Source organism: Rattus norvegicus, chromosome 5 (assembly GCF_036323735.1).
Source record: "Rattus norvegicus strain BN/NHsdMcwi chromosome 5, GRCr8, whole genome shotgun sequence".
Taxonomy (NCBI): Eukaryota; Metazoa; Chordata; class Mammalia; order Rodentia; family Muridae; genus Rattus; species Rattus norvegicus.
The window spans coordinates 120,784,460-120,802,834 of NC_086023.1; the positions used below are offsets into that span (position 1 = coordinate 120,784,460).

Below are 18,375 nucleotides of genomic sequence, written 5' to 3' on the forward strand. Positions count from 1 at the left end.
CACGAGCAAACTTGAGCCTTGGAACCACAGGTAGGACCAACTTTTCCCCTGCAAGAAACCTGCCTGGTGAACTCAAGACACAGGCCCACAGGAACAGCTGAAGACCTGTAGAGAGGAAAAACTACACGCCCGAAAGCAGAACACTCTGTCCCCATAACTGGCTGAAAGAAAACAGGAAAACAGGTCTACAGCACTCCTGACACACAGGTTATAGGACAGTCTAGCCACTGTCAGAAATAGCAGAACAAAGTAACACTAGAGATAATCTGATGGCGAGAGGCAAGCGCAGGAACCCAAGCAACAGAAACCAAGACTACATGGCATCATCGGAGCCCAATTCTCCCACCAAAGCAAACACGGAATATCCAAACACACCAGAAAAGCAAGACCTAGTTTCAAAATCATATTTGATCATGATGCTGGAGGACTTCAAGAAAGACATAAAGAACTCCCTTAGAGAACAAGTAGAAGCCTACAGAGAGGAATCGCAAAAATCCCTGAAAGAATTCCAGGAAAATACAATCAAACAGTTGAAGGAATTAAAAATGGAAATAGAAGCAATCAAGAAAGAACACATGGAAACAACCCTGGACATAGAAAATCAAAAGAAAAGACAAGGAGCTGTAGATACAAGCTTCACCAACAGATTTCAAGAGATGGAAGAGAGAATCTCAGGAGCAGAAGATTCCATAGAAATCATTGACTCAACTGTCAAAGATAATGTAAAGCAGAAAAAGCTACTGGTCCAAAACATACAGGAAATCCAGGACTCAATGAGAAGATCAAACCTAAGGATAATAGGTATAGAAGAGAGTGAAGACTCCCAGCTCAAAGGACCAGTAAATATCTTCAACAAAATCATAGAAGAAAACTTCCCTAACCTAAAAAAAGAGATACCCATAGGCATACAAGAAGCCTACAGAACTCCAAATAGATTGGACCAGAAAAGAAACACCTCCCGTCACATAATTGTCAAAACACCAAACGCACAAAATAAAGAAAGAATATTAAAAGCAGTAAGGGAAAAAGGTCAAGTAACATATAAAGGCAGACCTATCAGAATCACACCAGACTTTTCGCCAGAAACTATGAAGGCCAGAAGATCCTGGACAGATGTCATACAGACCCTAAGAGAACACAAATGCCAGCCCAGGTTACTGTATCCTGCAAAACTCTCAATTAACATAGATGGAGAAACCAAGATATTCCATGACAAAACCAAATTTACACAATATCTTTCTACAAGTCCAGCACTACAAAGGATAATAAAGGGTAAAGCCCAACATAAGGAGGCAAGCTATACCCTAGAAGCAAGAAACTAATCATCTTGGCAACAAAACAAAGAGAATGAAAGCACACAAACATAACCTCACTTCCAAATATGAATATAACGGGAAGCAATAATCACTATTCCTTAATATCTCTCAATATCAATGGCCTCAACTCCCCAATAAAAAGACATAGATTAACAAACTGGATACGCAACGAGGACCCTGCATTCTGCTGCCTACAGGAAACACACCTCAGAGACAAAGACAGACATTACCTCAGAGTGAAAGGCTGGAAAACAATTTTCCAAGCAAATGGTCAGAAGAAGCAAGCTGGAGTAGCCATTCTAATATCAAATAAAATCAATTTTCAACTAAAAGTCATCAAAAAAGATAAGGAAGGACACTTCATATTCATCAAAGGAAAAATCCACCAAGATGAACTCTCAATCCTAAATATCTATGCCCCAAATAAAAGGGCACCTACATATGTAAAAGAAACCTTACTAAAGCTCAAAACACACATTGCACCTCACACAATAATAGTGGGAGATTTCAACACCCCACTCTCATCAATGGACAGATCATGGAAACAGAAATTAAACAGAGATGTAGACAGACTAAGAGAAGTCATGAGGCAAATGGACTTAACGGATATTTATAGAACATTCTATCCTAAAGCAAAAGGATATACCTTCTTCTCAGCTCCTCATGGTACTTTCTCCAAAATTGACCATATAATTGGTCAAAAAACGGGCCTCAACAGGTACAGAAAGATAGAAATAATCCCATGCGTGCTATCGGACCACCACGGCCTAAAACTGGTCTTCAATAACAATAAGGGAAGAATGCCCACATATACGTGGAAATTGAACAATGCTCTACTCAATGATAACCTGGTCAAGGAAGAAATAAAGAAAGAAATTAAAAACTTTTTAGAATTTAATGAAAATGAAGGTACAACATACCCAAACTTATGGGACACAATGAAAGCTGTGCTAAGAGGAAAACTCATAGCGCTGAGTGCCTGCAGAAAGAAACAGGAAAGAGCATATGTCAGCAGCTTGACAGCACACCTAAAAGCTCTAGAACAAAAAGAAGCAAATACACCCAGGAGGAGTAGAAGGCAAGAAATAATCAAACTCAGAGCTGAAATCAACCAAGTAGAAACAAAAAGGACCATAGAAAGAATCAACAGAACCAAAAGTTGGTTCTTTGAGAAAATCAACAAGATAGATAAACCCTTAGCCAGACTAACGAGAGGACACAGAGAGTGCGTCCAAATTAACAAAATCAGAAATGAAAAGGGAGACATAACTACAGATTCAGAGGAAATTCAAAAAATCATCAGATCTTACTATAAAAACCTATATTCAACAAAACTTGAAAATCTTCAGGAAATGGACAATTTCCTAGACAGATACCAGGTATCGAAGTTAAATCAGGAACAGATAAACCAGTTAAACAACCCCATAACTCCTAAGGAAATAGAAGCAGTCATTAAAGGTCTCCCAACCAAAAAGAGCCCAGGTCCAGACGGGTTTAGTGCAGAATTCTATCAAACCTTCATAGAAGACCTTATACCAATATTATCCAAACTATTCCACAAAATTGAAACAGATGGAGCCCTACCGAATTCCTTCTATGAAGCCACAATTACTCTTATACCTAAACCACACAAAGACCCAACAAAGAAAGAGAACTTCAGACCAATTTCCCTTATGAATATCGACGCAAAAATACTCAATAAAATTCTGGCAAACCGAATTCAAGAGCACATCAAAACAATCATCCACCATGATCAAGTAGGCTTCATCCCAGGCATGCAGGGATGGTTTAATATAAGGAAAACCATCAACGTGATCCATCATATAAACAAACTGAAAGAACAGAACCACATGATCATTTCATTAGATGCTGAGAAAGCATTTGACAAAATTCAACACCCCTTCATGATAAAAGTCCTGGAAAGAATAGGTATTCAAGGCCCATACCTAAACATAGTAAAAGCCATATACAGCACACCAGTTGCTAACATTAAACTAAATGGAGAGAAACTTGAAGCAATCCCACTAAAATCAGGGACTAGACAAGGCTGCCCACTCTCTCCCTACTTATTCAATATAGTTCTTGAAGTTCTAGCCAGAGCAATCAGACAACAAAAGGAGATCAAGGGGATACAGATCGGAAAAGAAGAGGTCAAAATATCACTATTTGCTGACGACATGATAGTATATTTAAGTGATCCCAAAAGTTCCACCAGAGAACTACTAAAGCTGATAAACAACTTCAGCAAAGTGGCTGGGTATAAAATTAACTCAAATAAATCAGTTGCCTTCCTCTATACAAAAGAGAAACAAGCCGAGAAAGAAATTAGGGAAACGACACCCTTCATAATAGACCCAAATAATATAAAGTACCTCGGTGTGACTTTAACCAAGCAAGTACAAGATCTGTACAATAAGAACTTCAAGACACTGAGGAAAGAAATTGAAGAAGACCTCAGAAGATGGAAAGATCTCCCATGCTCATGGATTGGCAGGATTAATATAGTAAAAATGGCCATTTTACCAAAAGCAATCTACAGATTCAATGCAATCCCCATCAAAATACCAATCCAATTCTTCAAAGAGTTAGACAGAACAATTTGCAAATTCATCTGGAATAACAAAAAACCCAGGATAGCTAAAGCTATCCTCAACAATAAGAGGACTTCAGGGGGAATCACTATCCCTGAACTCAAGCAGTATTACAGAGCAATAGTGATAAAAACTGCATGGTATTGGTACAGAGACAGACAGATAGACCAATGGAATAGAATTGAAGACCCAGAAATGAACCCACACACCTATGTTCACTTGATTTTTGACAAAGGAGCCAAAACCATCCAATGGAAAAAAGATAGCATTTTCAGCAAATGGTGCTGGTTCAACTGGAGGGCAACATGTAGAAGAATGCAGATCGATCCATGCTTATCACCCTGTACAAAGCTTAAGTCCAAGTGGATCAAGGACCTCCACATCAAACCAGACACACTCAAACTAATAGAAGAAAAACTAGGGAAGCATCTGGAACACATGGGCACTGGAAAAAATTTCCTGAACAAAACACCAATGGCTTATGCTCTAAGATCAAGAATCGACAAATGGGATCTCATAAAACTGCAAAGCTTCTGTAAGGCAAAGGACACTGTGGTTAGGACAAAACGACAACCAACAGATTGGGAAAAGATCTTTACCAATCCTATAACAGATAGAGGCCTTATATCCAAAATATACAAAGAACTCAAGAAGTTAGACCGCAGGGAAACAAATAACCCTATTAAAAAATGGGGTTCAGAGCTGAACAAAGAATTCACAGCTGAGGAATGCCGAATGGCTGAGAAACACCTAAAGAAATGTTCAACATCTTTAGTCATAAGGGAAATGCAAATCAAAACAACCCTGAGATTTCACCTCACACCAGTGAGAATGGCTAAGATCAAAAACTCAGGTGACAGCAGATGCTGGCAAGGATGTGGAGAAAGAGGAACACTCCTCCATTGTTGGTGGGATTGCAGACTGGTAAAACCATTCTGGAAATCAGTCTGGAGGTTCCTCAGAAAATTGGACATTGAAATGCCTGAGGATCCAGCCATACCTCTCTTGGGCATATACCCAAAAGATGCCTCAACATATAAAAGAGACACGTGCTCCACTATGTTCATCGCAGCCTTATTTATAATAGCCAGAAACTGGAAAGAACCCAGATGCCCTTCAACAGAGGAATGGATACAGAAAATGTGGTACATCTACACAATGGAATATTACTCAGCTATCAAAAACAACGAGTTTATGAAATTCGTAGGCAAATGGTTGGAACTGGAAAATATCATCCTGAGTGAGCTAACCCACTTACAGAAAGACATACATGGTATGCACTCATTGATAAGTGGCTATTAGCCCAAATGCTTGAATTACCCTAGATCCCTAGAACAAAGGAAACTCAAGACGGATGATCAAAATGTGAATGCTTCACTCCTTCTTTAAATGAGGAAAAAGAATACCCTTGGCAGGGAAGGGAGAGGCAAAGATTAAAACAGAGACTGAAGGAACACCCATTCAGAGCCTGCCCCACAGGTGGCCCATACATATACAGCCACCCAATTAGACAAGATGGATGAAGCAAAGAAGTGCAGACCGACAGGAGCCGGATGTAGATCGCTCCTGAGAGACACAGCCAGAATACAGCAAATACAGAGGCGAATGCCAGCAGCAAACCACTGAACTGAGAATAGGTCCCCCGTTGAAGGAATCAGAGAAAGAACTGGAAGATCTTGAAGGTGCTCGAGACCCCAAAAGTACAACAATGTCAAGCAACCAGAGCTTCCAGGGACTAAGCCACTACCTAAAGACTATACATGGACTGACCCTGGACTCTGTCCCCATAGGTAGCAATGAATATCCTAGTAAGAGCACCAGTGGAAGGGGAAGCCCTGGGTTCTGCTAAGACTGAACCCCCAGTGAACTAGACTATGCGGGGAGGGTGGCAATGGGGGGAGGTTTGGGAGGGGAACACCCACAAGGAAGGGGAGGGGGGAGGGTGATGTCTGTCCGGAAACCGGGAAAGGGAATAACACTTGAAATGTATATAAGAAATACTCAAGATAATAAAAAAAAAAAAAAAACAGAAGCTGTATGGAAGGGGAGAAATAGTGGAACAGCCTAGACCCCAAATTCTAGAATATTCCCTTGAAGCATCTGCAGTCTCTCTGTTGAACTGTTAAAAAAATGTCAAGTTTTCTCCACTTGATGTGTGGATTGTATACTCTCACCTTTTACAGTAAATTGAATATGGAATCAGCTCTTGGTCTGTGGAGTGTGGACACAAAGAGAGACTCCACTTCAGGTCAAGGGATTGAAGTAGGGCAAGATTCCTTATTTCTCATGTACAGTAGACATCACAGAAGCTAGGCAAGAGACTGATTCTCAGTCAACTCAGTGTTCCGAAAGACCATGCTCACTAACAATACGGGCAAGGAACACAAGCGAGGTAAGACTACTGACATTTAGGAACTGCCATGGTAAGACCTCATCCAACCTGACTAATATAGGAAGGCAGCATGCTCTTACAAGGATCCTATCCAAGAAGTAAGGGTATGTTGGGTCTAGTTGTCCCAGCTGAGGAAAAAAAGTGGGGGTTGAGAGTAACTCTGAGAGTTAAATAATAACCTTCTAAGTCACAATTGCAGTTCGTACAGGTGTCTCCAGAGAGCTACCCAAGTCCCCTCTAAAAGGTAGACCATTTTGTTATCTGTCATTCAGGGAGTTTCTGAAAGCCAATCCCTAAATACATGCTGTTTTACTTAGGGTTTCTATTCACTGTGATGAAACACTGTGACCAAAAACCCAAGCTGGAGAGGGAAGGGTTTATTTGGCTTACACTTCCTCAGCACAATGTTTATCATTAAAGGAAGTCAAGGCAGGAACCCAAACAGGGCAGGAACCCAAACAGGGCAGGAACCCAAACAGGGCAGGAACCCAAACAGGGCAGGAACCCGGAGGCAGGAGCTGCTGCAGAGACCATGGAGAGCTGCTGCTTACCGGCTTACTTCTCCTGGAGTGCTCAGACTGCTTTCTTATAGAAGCCAGGACCACCAATTCAGGAATGCTCCACCCACAGTGGGCGGGGCCCTCGCCCATCAATCACTAAGACAATGAATTACAGCTGGGTATTATGGAGGCATTTTCTCAATTGAGGTTTCCTTCTTTCAGATAACTCTGGTTTGTGTGTCCAGTTGACATCAGAGTAGCCAACATGTATGCTTTGCCTGTGCTGTGTTACTCTTACATTCATATCGTTTCCTGAGTGAACCGGGAACCACACAGGAAATAGATAAAAATATGGAGAGAAAGGAAAAAAAGGTTGACAAATAACCATCTCCCCCCTACTCGATGCTCTAGGGCCTACCGGGCTCAAGGTTCCAGACTTTGGAAGAAGTACCAGACTCCACATGACATGGAAACGCTAATTTACATTGGTCTGAATGTTTTCTATGTGCGAAAATAGAAGATCCGAATGCCTGTGTTGGGTCAAGATGTGGGATTTGAATGAGGTGGTGAGACAGTGAAACTGTCTTGTAAGGTTCAACCCTTGTAATAAGCAACTCTGACTTCTAAGGAGAAAAGGAAAAGAAAACCAGGGAGGTAGGGAGGGAGGGAGAGAGGGACAGAGGGAGAGAGAGAGAGGGAGGGACGGGCTCTGGGCCTGCTCCGAGGCTCCCAGTGCACAGGCTGCAGGCAGCCTCCTGCTTCCGTCTTCTTACAGGCTGGCTGCAGGTTTCAGTGTGGTGTTCCTTTCCAAACCTGTTTGTCAGGCATGGCCATTGTCCCCTGCTCTGAGTAGTGGAAGTAACAACTGGGCCCTGATATTTGAGTAGCTCCTGGGACTCCATCATGGGTTGACCCATTCTCTCCTGTCTTTGTGTTCATCTAAACCTGTCCCTCTTTGGGGCTTGCCTGTTTCTTTCATTATCCAAGGAGGAAACTTTAGCCGTCCGACTCCAAATATTTTAATACCAAGTTCTATCGACCTTGCTTTTTAATTATTTTGTTTGTTTTTTCGTTTGTTTGTTGTTTTGTATCTATTTGGGATTGCTTATTTGATTGGTTTTGTTTTGTTTTGTTTTGTTTTTTGAGACAGGGTCTCCCTATTTAGCTTTGGCTGTCCTGAAACTTACTATGTAGACAGAGATCTGCCAGCTTCTGCCTCCAGAGTGCTGGGTACTCTGACATACCACCATGCCTGGTCCTCTGATTATATTTTAAAACTACATTTGCTTACTTTGTGTGTGTCTGCATGTGTGGAAATCAAAGGATAATTTGCACAAAACAGTTTTCTCCTTCCACCATACAGAGTCTAAGAATGTATTGGTATATTTATCCCTATATTTATCCCCTATATATATTCCAGGTTTGACAGCAAGAACCTTACTTGGCTGAGCCCCCTCAGTGGCCCCTGACTTGCTTTCTAAGTACATCTCACATCAGTTCATCTTTCTCCATCCTCAGTGTGTTAGGTCATTGACCAAGGCATCCTTCCCTTCCATTAGAAGAACTACAATGGTCTCCATCTGGGCTCTCATGATATAATTTTTTGATTACTTTTGTTGAGATTATTTATTGGCTCTTTTTGTTGAGATCCTTAGAAGTTATAAACCAAACTTTCTGCGTGTCAGAACTTAACACTAAACTCTGGGAATCGGATCCAATGACAAAACTAAATCCTAGGCTAGGGACATAGGGATGTAGCTTAGTGGTAGACTCGGGGCTCAATATCCATCATCACTGAAAGGAAGAAAGAAAGAAATCTGAAAGGGAAGAAAGGAAAAAAAAACCTTACAGAACAAGGATCTTCCTCGTGGAATTTACGTTCAATGATCAGATAACAGATATCAAGTCAAGAACAGGTTTCATACCAGGAGTTAAAAGCGTCTAAAGCAAGAAGTATTTTGTAAAGACTCATAGAACTTTTTTTTTTGCACACTCAAGGTCTTGTCTGTGTTGCATTAGTAGAAATACAGTGTATTCATTCAGTGGGATTAGGGGAATGTGCTTTGGTCAGTTTTAAAAAAAAAAGACAGGTGGGCTGAAGTAATAACTCAGTGGTGGATGCCTGCTTAGAAGGCTCTGAGCTTGATCCCTAACACAGAGAATTACAAAGATGAATAGACTGTCCTCTGTTTATGCTTCTGCGACACACAGCTGAAATGAGCTAAGGATTTGGGAGGTAAAGGAAGGCCTGCCTAGACAACATTCCCATCTCCACACTACAGGCCTCCCTCCCTCTCTCCTCCCCTCCCTCCCTCCCTCCACAGTAATGGTGCCCTGAGGAGAAGGGCATGTGCAAATCAAATGAGCTGTGGTAAGGAGTGGAATAACCTCCAGAACTTTCTTGGGGAATGAAGGTCATGTATCTCTCTGTACATTTCCCACAGAGTTGTAACTAGTTGTAACTAGTTGTAACTAGTTGTAACTAGTTGTGCCAATAGAGCGACTTTGAAACTGAGGGCCTCAGTCGTGCTAAGCAAGTGTTCTGCCTGGGTTACATCCCCTGCCAAGGTATTTTTCAATCTACTTTTCCCCCCAGCAGATAACTTCTTGGATTATACCACATGAAATCTGGTGGCTTTTTTGAGTTAGCTTAAGTAGCAATATAGTATCTTAATGCCTGACTTGATGCTCTTCTGCCCTTAGCAGACAATGAAGGATCAAGTTTGGCCATGATGGATAAGGGAGAAAGGAGGCTGCATTCATTTTACAGATGCCGGATTTGCTATTGCGATCAGCAATGTCCTCTTCTGGACTCCTGCTTACTTCTATGCCCAATGATTGCAGGTAGGCGGCTAGGTACTGTGCTTCCTGGAGTCCTTCAGAGACCCACACGACAGAGATGGCATCATCTGGAATGTTCGTCAGAGAAAGAGAGTGGAAATGGAGTCCTTTGCTGCCTCAACCAAAAAGTGACATATCACGTCTGCTCCATTTGCTAGCTAGCCACACGGCCTACATTACTTAGGGAATGGACGTGGGTGGGAAGCGAGGAGGCACTTTATTCAGGAAGCCTGCCCCGCCAACACCCCTCATTCCCCAGCCTAGGTGAGTGTCACTGAGACATGCTTCCTTGTCATGGCCACCTCTTTCGAATCCTATTGCACACAGTATTATGCCCAACCAATCATTGTGTAACCTCCCCGGGTTTCCTCAGTGCCTAGACTTCCTGTTGCCCTCTACTTCACCTGGATAGCTTCTATTTCCCTTTTAGAGCTCAAACTACTTTCAGTACTCACAAGGAAGCACTGCTATTGGAAGGGTCTGAAACTCGCTGAAGGAAGGGCCCAGACTCAGATAGAATGCAAAGACAACGTGAAGAAACGACCAGCGTGCGGGTCAACCATTCTTCCAAATGGTGACCGCAGGCAAAGGCATGCAGGCCTTCTTATAGGAAACTGGAGGAACTCTCTAGAAGGATGAGGTGAACTGACATTTCATTGGTGGGTCCTAGGGGGTCACAGGTGGTCAGTGGTCCACATTCCTATGTCATGACCATTTAACCATAGATAAGATGAGCTAGAGCTGCCCAGCATGACCGTTTAACCATAGATAGGATGAGCTAGAGCTGCCCAGCATGACCGTTTAACCATAGATAAGATGAGCTAGAGCTGCCCAGCATGACCGTTTAACCATAGATAGGATGAGCTAGAGCTGCCCAGCGTGACCATTTAACCATAGATAGGATGAGCTAGAGCTGCCCAGCATGACCGTTTAACCATAGATAGGATGAGCTAGAGCTGCCCAGTACAGATGGCCCATTCAAGATAAGATATCCTCCCATGTTTGTGCTTATCCCTAGGTTGTTCTTTGGGAGGAGGTTTTATGACCTTGTTTCTGGATCTTTATTGGCTGTTCCTGGATCTTAATGCCTTATGGCCTCGTTCCTAGGACTTATGATTCGTTCCTGGAGCTGGTACCTTATGGCCTTCTTTTTGAAATCAGACCTGGTCCTTAAATGGAGACAAATGGGGTTTAGGTCATCTTGTCACTATGAGCTCTGATTACACTGGTTTTCTCTATTCAACATTCTTCTGTATGGAGCACTAGAGCTCTATAGGAACTGTGAAGACTGACAGATGTTAAGAAGGATAATTTCAGCAATCTGAATGAGACCCCCACCTCCAGGCCCGTATATTAAAGTATCTATTGAGTCGGTGGAACTGTTTGGGAAGGATTAGGAAGTATGTATGGCCTTGTTGGAAAATATGTGTCACTGGAGATGGGCTTTGACATCAAAAGCCCATGCTATTTCCAGTTAGATCTCTTTTGGCCTCTGCCTGAAGCTAAACTGAAGAGTTTTGGAATTAATTTAATTAGAGAAGTTTCCAAGACAGACTAATATCACTTGGTTATTACTAATCACTCTTATGCAGATCTACAATGAGAAAGGACAAGTGGAGCAAAAACAAAGACAAAATGTTTGGGTTGGGGAGAAAAAGAACACCAGGAAATATAATATTGGAGCCTTGGTTTGAGTTGAAAAGGATCAGGAAAAATGGACTAAATGGAGTGGTACCCTTAGTGCAGTACAGCCAATACTGTAACTCAGTAAAGGGAAGAAGTTGGTGGATTTCGTAGTCCTAAAAGCATCAACAAGTCAAAGCTTATGCAAATGTAATTCAAGGAGGGGACCTGGTTCCCTCCCAAGCAGGCAGCAGAATTTAGCCCTGGGGTTCTAGCTTTAGAGTATCAGGAGTAAGGGGGGTGTGGAATCTTCCTTTACAGTTGAGGAAAGCTGCTTTGGCCAGGCATGTATCAGGGGAGTTCCAGCATGGAGGCTCAGAAAGACCATCGCATAAAGCTGTGAAAGTAAAGCTGGGTAATATTGGAGACCCCAAGATGTTGAGATGCCTGGGCAATCGGATACCAACCAAGGACAGCTGCAGACAGCTGAAGTGCAGAGCCATCTAAGCCTTTGACACTTGGACATAGAACTACAGGATTTGGAGTCTGATCTGATGGGTTTTATTGTTCCTTTTGCTCAGTATTTCCTCACTGTGTCTCTATTGCTCTCTTTTGAAATATATATTCTATACGTTGGAAGTACATAATTCGCCTTTTGAGTTTACAGAGGGTTACAATTAAGAGATTGCTTTAAGCCTTAAAAGAGATTGTGGACTTTTAAACTGTGTTGAAACTGTTCCTATGAGGGCTTTTGAAGTTGTGCTAAATGCATTTCACATTATGATGTGACCACAAGCTTATATGGGCCGGGGAGTGGATTTGTGGTGGTTTAAATGAGAATGGCTTGCCATAGGCTCATATTGAATGTTTGGTCCCCAGTTGGTAGAACTGTTAGGGAAGGAGTCAGAGGTGTGGCCTTGTTGAAGAAGGTTTGTCACTGGGGGTGAACTTTGAGGTTTCAAAAGTCCATACTATTCCCAGTTAACGCTCTCTCTCTCTCTCTCTCTCTCTCTCTCTCTCTCTCTTTCTCTCTCTCTGTATCTCCCTCCCTCCCTCCCTCCCTCCCTCCCTCCCTCTCCTTTTCTGTCTCATGCTTGTGAATCAGAGATGAATTCTCAGCTATGCTACATGCTGTGATGGTCATGAATTCTAACCTCCTAGAACTGAGAACCCCCAGATTTAAGCTTCGTTTTGTAAGTTGTCTCAGTCACGGTGCTTTGCCACAGCAGTAGAAAGTAATTAAGACAGCATTGCAAGAACACCCCAACATGTCTTGTTATTTACAAGAAAACTAAAGGTTTTAGAACACACATGTTAACAGGCAGAATCCAGTCCAGAGAAAACAGAAACTCAAAGTTGGGATGGAGAGATGACCCAGAGGTTTCGAGTGCTTCGAAGTTTTGCAGCGCTCTGGAGTTCAGTTCCCATTATTCACATGGAAGCCATCAGTCCCCTGTAACTCCAGTTCATGGTCACTTGATATCCTCGTCCAGCCTCAGCAGCTCCTGAATATGCGTGATGAACATAAACTCACGTAGGTGCACACACATACACAAAACAAACTCGGTTTTTACAAGAACTGACCGAAGTAATCAGAAGATATTGAGCCTGTCAAAGGAGCTGTGAGTCTGTGGTGACTTTCAAGTGATAGATAATAAAAAATTGCCAAGTGCTGATTTGAGATTGATAAATGCTGAATAAATCAGTTCTGTTCCAACAAAAATAGAAAATGGTCATTTGCATGAAATTTTATAAGAAATAAATAGTTGGAACATATATCTTCACTGGCTGTAGAAAATATACACACTTGGCACTTTTAACTTCTATATCATACTTACTGTAAAATTCACTTGAGCTACTACAACAAAAAGATTGCTATATTTAAAGAAGGAATTCCTGACTACCCATTGTTAAAGTCTAGGCTGAGTTTATCAGCTTGTCATCCGGTCTGCCCTGTTTGTGCACATCCTGCCTGAAGGCAGAAGGACCCGGTGGAGCTGGCTTACTCTCTGTCAAGCATCTAGTGCTTTAAGGTGCTCATAAAGGAGTGATTATAACATGCTTCTATTGAGTTAGCCTCTTAGACTCAATCCAACAGAAACTTGGTTGGGTTTTGTGAATGAATATGAAGAAAATAGTTATACTGTAACGTGTGTGTGTCTGCCTGAGAGACACAGGTTCCAATGGCACCTGCGAGAGTTTCAACAGGATGCATGGAAGTTACATTACCCAACTCACTGAAGCCTTCTTTGTCATACTCAGCCTTGAAGTCTTTTTCTGCATTAGAAATACATTCAGCAGCCTGAAAGTGTATCAAAGAAAGACTTGTGCTCATGCGAAAACTATTCTAGGGGCATCTGACTTCAAAGCTTGGGTTTCTGTTACCAGGTGAATAAAATCAAACCGCTGCCCGCAAAACGGTCAGCTGAGCACAAAAGCAGAAGTAATGAAATATCAAAACCAAAGAAGAAGTGGGGAAAGCTGGCGAGAACACGCGCATGGAAGGATGAAGACATGCCAAATTAGCTAAAAACAGAGGCAGTTTGGAGGAGAGTGCCTTCTGAGGGAGCAGCTCAGATGGTAATGAGTCTGCAAGACTTAATGGGAAAATCCTAGGATGATGGATCCAGCAATATATTTGGGAAGGGACGGGAGAAATTATGTCAAAAACTTATCTCCAAGTTGGTTGAGAGGGGATATAAATGTAGAATCTGTGAAAGATATTTGTTGGCTAATTTTAAAGACTTTAATTTTAAACATTATATGTCTCTGTGTAGGTATGACCACTTCTATGCAGGTATCCATGGAAACCAGAAGGAAGTATTTGAACCTATAGCTAACTCTGAAGACAGTTGTCAGCTGCTCAACATGGGTACTGGGAACCAAACTTGGGTCAAAGCAAGTGCTCTTACCACTAAGCCATCTTTCCAGCCCCATATGTTAGTAAAACAGGATTTTCCTCTAAGTCAAACTGTTGTCATCTTTAGGAGTTTGCCTGAACCAGCTTGCCAAAGATCAGCACAGCTGGGATTTGTTGACTGTTGGTCTTCCCTCTCGGAAGGAGGGGACCATAAAGGACCTTCATCTGAGTATCCAGCCACCCTTCTCAACCAGCTGTATGAAATTCTTCCCTAATTGCATAGAGCCTAGACTTCTCTGGGAAGGGCTAAAAAGATATAAGTGGGAAAAGATAAAAGGAGAAAACATCTACACAGCCATGGAGGGCTCATCCATCACATATTCCAGGTGCAGTCCTTCTAGTGTGGCTGCTTTAGAGTCATCCACAGCCCATCACCCATTGTCCTGTAAATAAGCTTGATAAACTCATTGGTTTCCCAGAGTGAAGTTTGGTGGAGTCCACCTTGGTTTGCCATTGGGACTGTAGGAGGAAACAGATGTCATTTACATCATTTACATCTCCCTAAGAGAAGGAATTATCTATGTCTGCCCCCCCCTCTCTCTCTCTCTCTCTGTGTGTGTGTGTGTGTGTGTGTGAGAGAGAGAGAGAGAGAGAGAGAGAGAGAGAGAGAGAGAGAGAGAGCACATGTGGAAGTCCTACTATCAAGAGAGTCCTCAGAATGGAACTCAAGTCATTAGACTTGGTGTCAAGCACCTTTCCCCACTGAACCATCTAACAGGATCTCAGATCGACTTTTAAAATGTGAAACCTGACCACTGTAGGTGTAACTTTGCTAGAAACTTCGCTTGTTCAGTACACGTGAGGCCCTGGGTCCAATCCTCAGTACTTTGTAAACTGGATTGGGATATCGTGGTCTACACCTTCAATCCCAGCACTCAGGATTAGAAGGTAGGAGGATCAGAATTTCAAGTTCATCTTCAGCTGCACAAGGAGTTCCAGGTCAGCCTGAGCCACACAAGAGACCTTGTCTATAAAAAGATAAAGAAAAGAGGATGTGACTGTTAAAGAGACAAAGGCCAATAAAATGAGGCCAAGGAATTTTCTTCAGGAGAACAAGAAAGATACCCAGGGAGATGAGAACATCCCAGGGACTGGCTAGACTTCACCCATCGCAGGTTCAAATGTGGGAACCTTCTGTGAAGAGGAAGACAGCACTTTGCTTCCCCACATCTGCCTAGGAAGAAGTTGCTTTACCAGGGTTTTCTTTGCCATTCTCAACTGCCCAGACATGGAGAAGCCAGTGTGGCTGTGACCTGGGGGTGAGAGCAGGCTGCTGCCACTGAATGTGATGACAGTTCTTGGGATTATGTAAAACCAGGGACATAGAGGCTTTGTCAGATTTCAAAAGGGAGATCCAGAAATGTGCTACAGGATGTGGGTCCCTCCAGGCTGTCTCTGAGGGTGACGTATGAAGCTGTGAGGGCATAGCCTTAACTTCAACATAGAGCCAGGGAAATCGGAGATGGAAGATCTTAAGGAGAAAGCTGCGGGGGGGGGGGGGCAAGAAAAGCCAGGCCAACAGAAAGATCCAGTGGGGTGCAAGTGGCAAGGTTACCCAAGCACCCTAGCGGTCACATTACACCATATGGCTTCAGCGTTGGACATAGAGCTGCAGAAGGTAATGTTTGCTTTGATGGATTTGGGGCTTGCTTTTGTTTAAACCTTCCTTTTTACCATCCTGCCCCTACTGATTCCTCTCTTTTCAAATAAGAGTGTTTATTCTACTGCTTTTGGGTGGCATTTAGCTTTTTACTTTATAGGAGCTCACAGCTAATAGTTTGTTTCAGAGGAGACTTTGAGCCAGGACTTTTAAGCAATGTTGGAACTATTAAGGCTTTGGGGACTCAGACTAAACACATCTTCCATCGTGAAAAAAGCATGAGCCTTTCAAAAGGGCCAACATCAAATGTTATGGTTTGGATGTGAGGTGTTCCCAAAGGCTTATGAGGGATTGGCCTACAGATGCTGGGGCTACTGTGGCTGATCTGAAAACTTTAGGAGGTGAGGCCTACCTGGAGGACATTGGGGACATGTCCTTGGTGGCAAATATCTTGTCCAGGGTCCTCTCAATCACCTCTGCTTTCTATGAACCATGAGTTAGGTAGCCTCTGCCACATGCTCTTGCTGTCATGATGTTATGCCTTACAGTGGGCTGAGAATCACTGGAGATAAGAAGACCTGTGGACTAAAACTGTGAGTCAGGTGAGTAACTCTCCCCTTTAGGTTGATTCTTTTAGGTATTTACTCATTGCAATAAGAAAGTCTAACACCGGATGCTTACTTAGTAGGTTTCTTTAATTGCCTATTAGTTTGGATAATTTATGCATTGATGATAGGTGTCAATTGCTAGCTTTCCTTCAATGCTACAGTTGCCCAAAGACTATAATTCACTACCAATTAATGCTGAGATTGCCACTGAGACTCAGCTAACAGATCTAAAATGGGTACTCCTTGGCTGCCATACTTCAGCACAGACTCATATAGTCAGGAAATGAGCCAGAGTCTCAGTGCTAACTAAAGGGATAAAGCTGATGGGCGTTGTCTGAGGTGGTAGAACAGGTGAAGAATGAATGAGTGTGGATCAACAACTGCCAAAACGTCAGTGTCAAAATTTGAAAGATGGTTTCCCTCAGGTCAGTCCTTCAGGAAGAAAGAGACCAATTAAAGACTGAGGGCCAAGAACTTCATGGAAAGGGGTACCCACAAAAACAAGGGAGAGATAGAAGGAGACACAGAGTATAGTCCTGACCCTAGGGAAGGAGAGGAGAAAAGAGGGACCTCGTAGATAGACTTCTAAACAACAGCACAGCAAGGCCAAATGACTTCTGCAGTGGAGGAACAGCCAGGCACTAGGAGGATGAACTGGCTCTAGGATCCTCACTGCTCAAGTCATTGGCTAGGCACAACATGGCTGTGCATGACTTTGATAGCGGGTCAGAGTAAAAACTGGCCAGGCATGCTCAGCCAGCAGGATCTTTGAATGGGAGAGCTCAGAGACACATCCAAAGACCTCTGAGATTTTCTATTGTGTTCCACAGATGCATTTCCCTGGTAGCAACTGTTAGGGAGCAACTCCTCCATGACTCCTGTGAGCCTCTTTTCCTGAAAGGACACTTTAAAGAGGTCCATAGGACAAAGAGTATCCCTGGATGCTATTGCTGACCTCAGAACAATAGCTGGAAATTATTGTCTCCTTTCTCTACTGCCCCATGAAGATTCCTCTCACTCTCCACTATCACTTCAACTGACCCCAGTAGCCTACACACTAGTAGGATCCCACACTGCATTTCTGAGAGAATCTGATTCCTTAGCAACCATACCTCCCCAAAGCAAGATAGCTTCTCATGGACATAACTAGACCGCCATGCACCGAGGTGCCCAGGTTCTCATCATGCATACATAGAACCCTGCTTTTTCCTTCCATTCTGGATATATTGCTGTGGTGTAAATAACAACTCTACCACATATTGAAGAATACGAAATACCAAAACACTCAGGTCACAGCCATAACTCATAATTAAGTACAACATCTGTCACCAGACCCAACCATGCTACTTTGGGACTAAAGACTACAGTCTCCCTGAGCTCAGAGTTTGGGTACAAGAAGCAAAAAACGACCCCTAGAAGGTTCTTGGGAGTTATCATAAGTACAGCTTCACTGCCCTTGGTCTCTGACATTATGTCTCTTTTCACTTGGAGAAACAGAGCCACATAGAGGTCTCTGATCTCATGTATTTGCAATACCCCTAAATGGTGTCACCTTGTCCTTTGGAGGATTGCTTTTGAGCTGGCATTTCAGTTGCCTTCAACAATACATCACAATACTTTATTATGCTGGCTTCTACAGGATGGCGAGGAATCAGGGAGAGCTCCAGTCAAGAGCCTTTCACTTTAAATGGAAACTGGCCCCAAGGCCATACCCATGAGCCAAACATTCTATGAACCCTGGAGGAAGGACATGTAGAAAAAAAAATTCCTCTTAGAATAAATGTATAAGCCTGTAAGATGAGCCACCAACCTTTCCAGGACAGAATTTATAACAGCAAATCACTTTGTGTGCTTTTGAAGAACGTCTACTTTCAGGTCTCCATATCAGTTTCTAGTACTGATAGATTGGCAGAGATGAACCTGGGATAGGTGCTCATATATACAGAACCCACAAGAAGATGCCATCTCTGTCATCACGGTCATT

General features: G+C 42.8%; 1 protein-coding gene and 1 long non-coding RNA gene across 2 annotated transcripts in view; one reads left to right on the forward strand and one right to left on the reverse strand.

Moving 5' to 3' along the window:
* Positions 1–8,809: 8,809 nt before the first annotated feature.
* LOC134479016 (uncharacterized) lies at positions 8,810–10,505 on the reverse strand. The gene is made up of 2 exons (XR_010051938.1): positions 10,096–10,505; positions 8,810–9,708 (listed from the first exon to the last, which is right to left on the reverse strand). It is a non-coding gene; the product is annotated as an uncharacterized LOC134479016 (long non-coding RNA).
* Positions 10,506–12,347: 1,842 nt separating this feature from the next.
* Raver2 (ribonucleoprotein, PTB-binding 2) overlaps positions 12,348–18,375 on the forward strand; it is a 101,475-nt gene continuing 95,447 nt past the window's right edge. The window contains exons 1-2 of the mRNA XM_063287969.1: positions 12,348–15,801; positions 16,332–16,385. The gene's annotated coding sequence lies outside the window, so the exon portion shown is untranslated. The remainder of the gene's footprint in view (positions 15,802–16,331; positions 16,386–18,375) is intronic.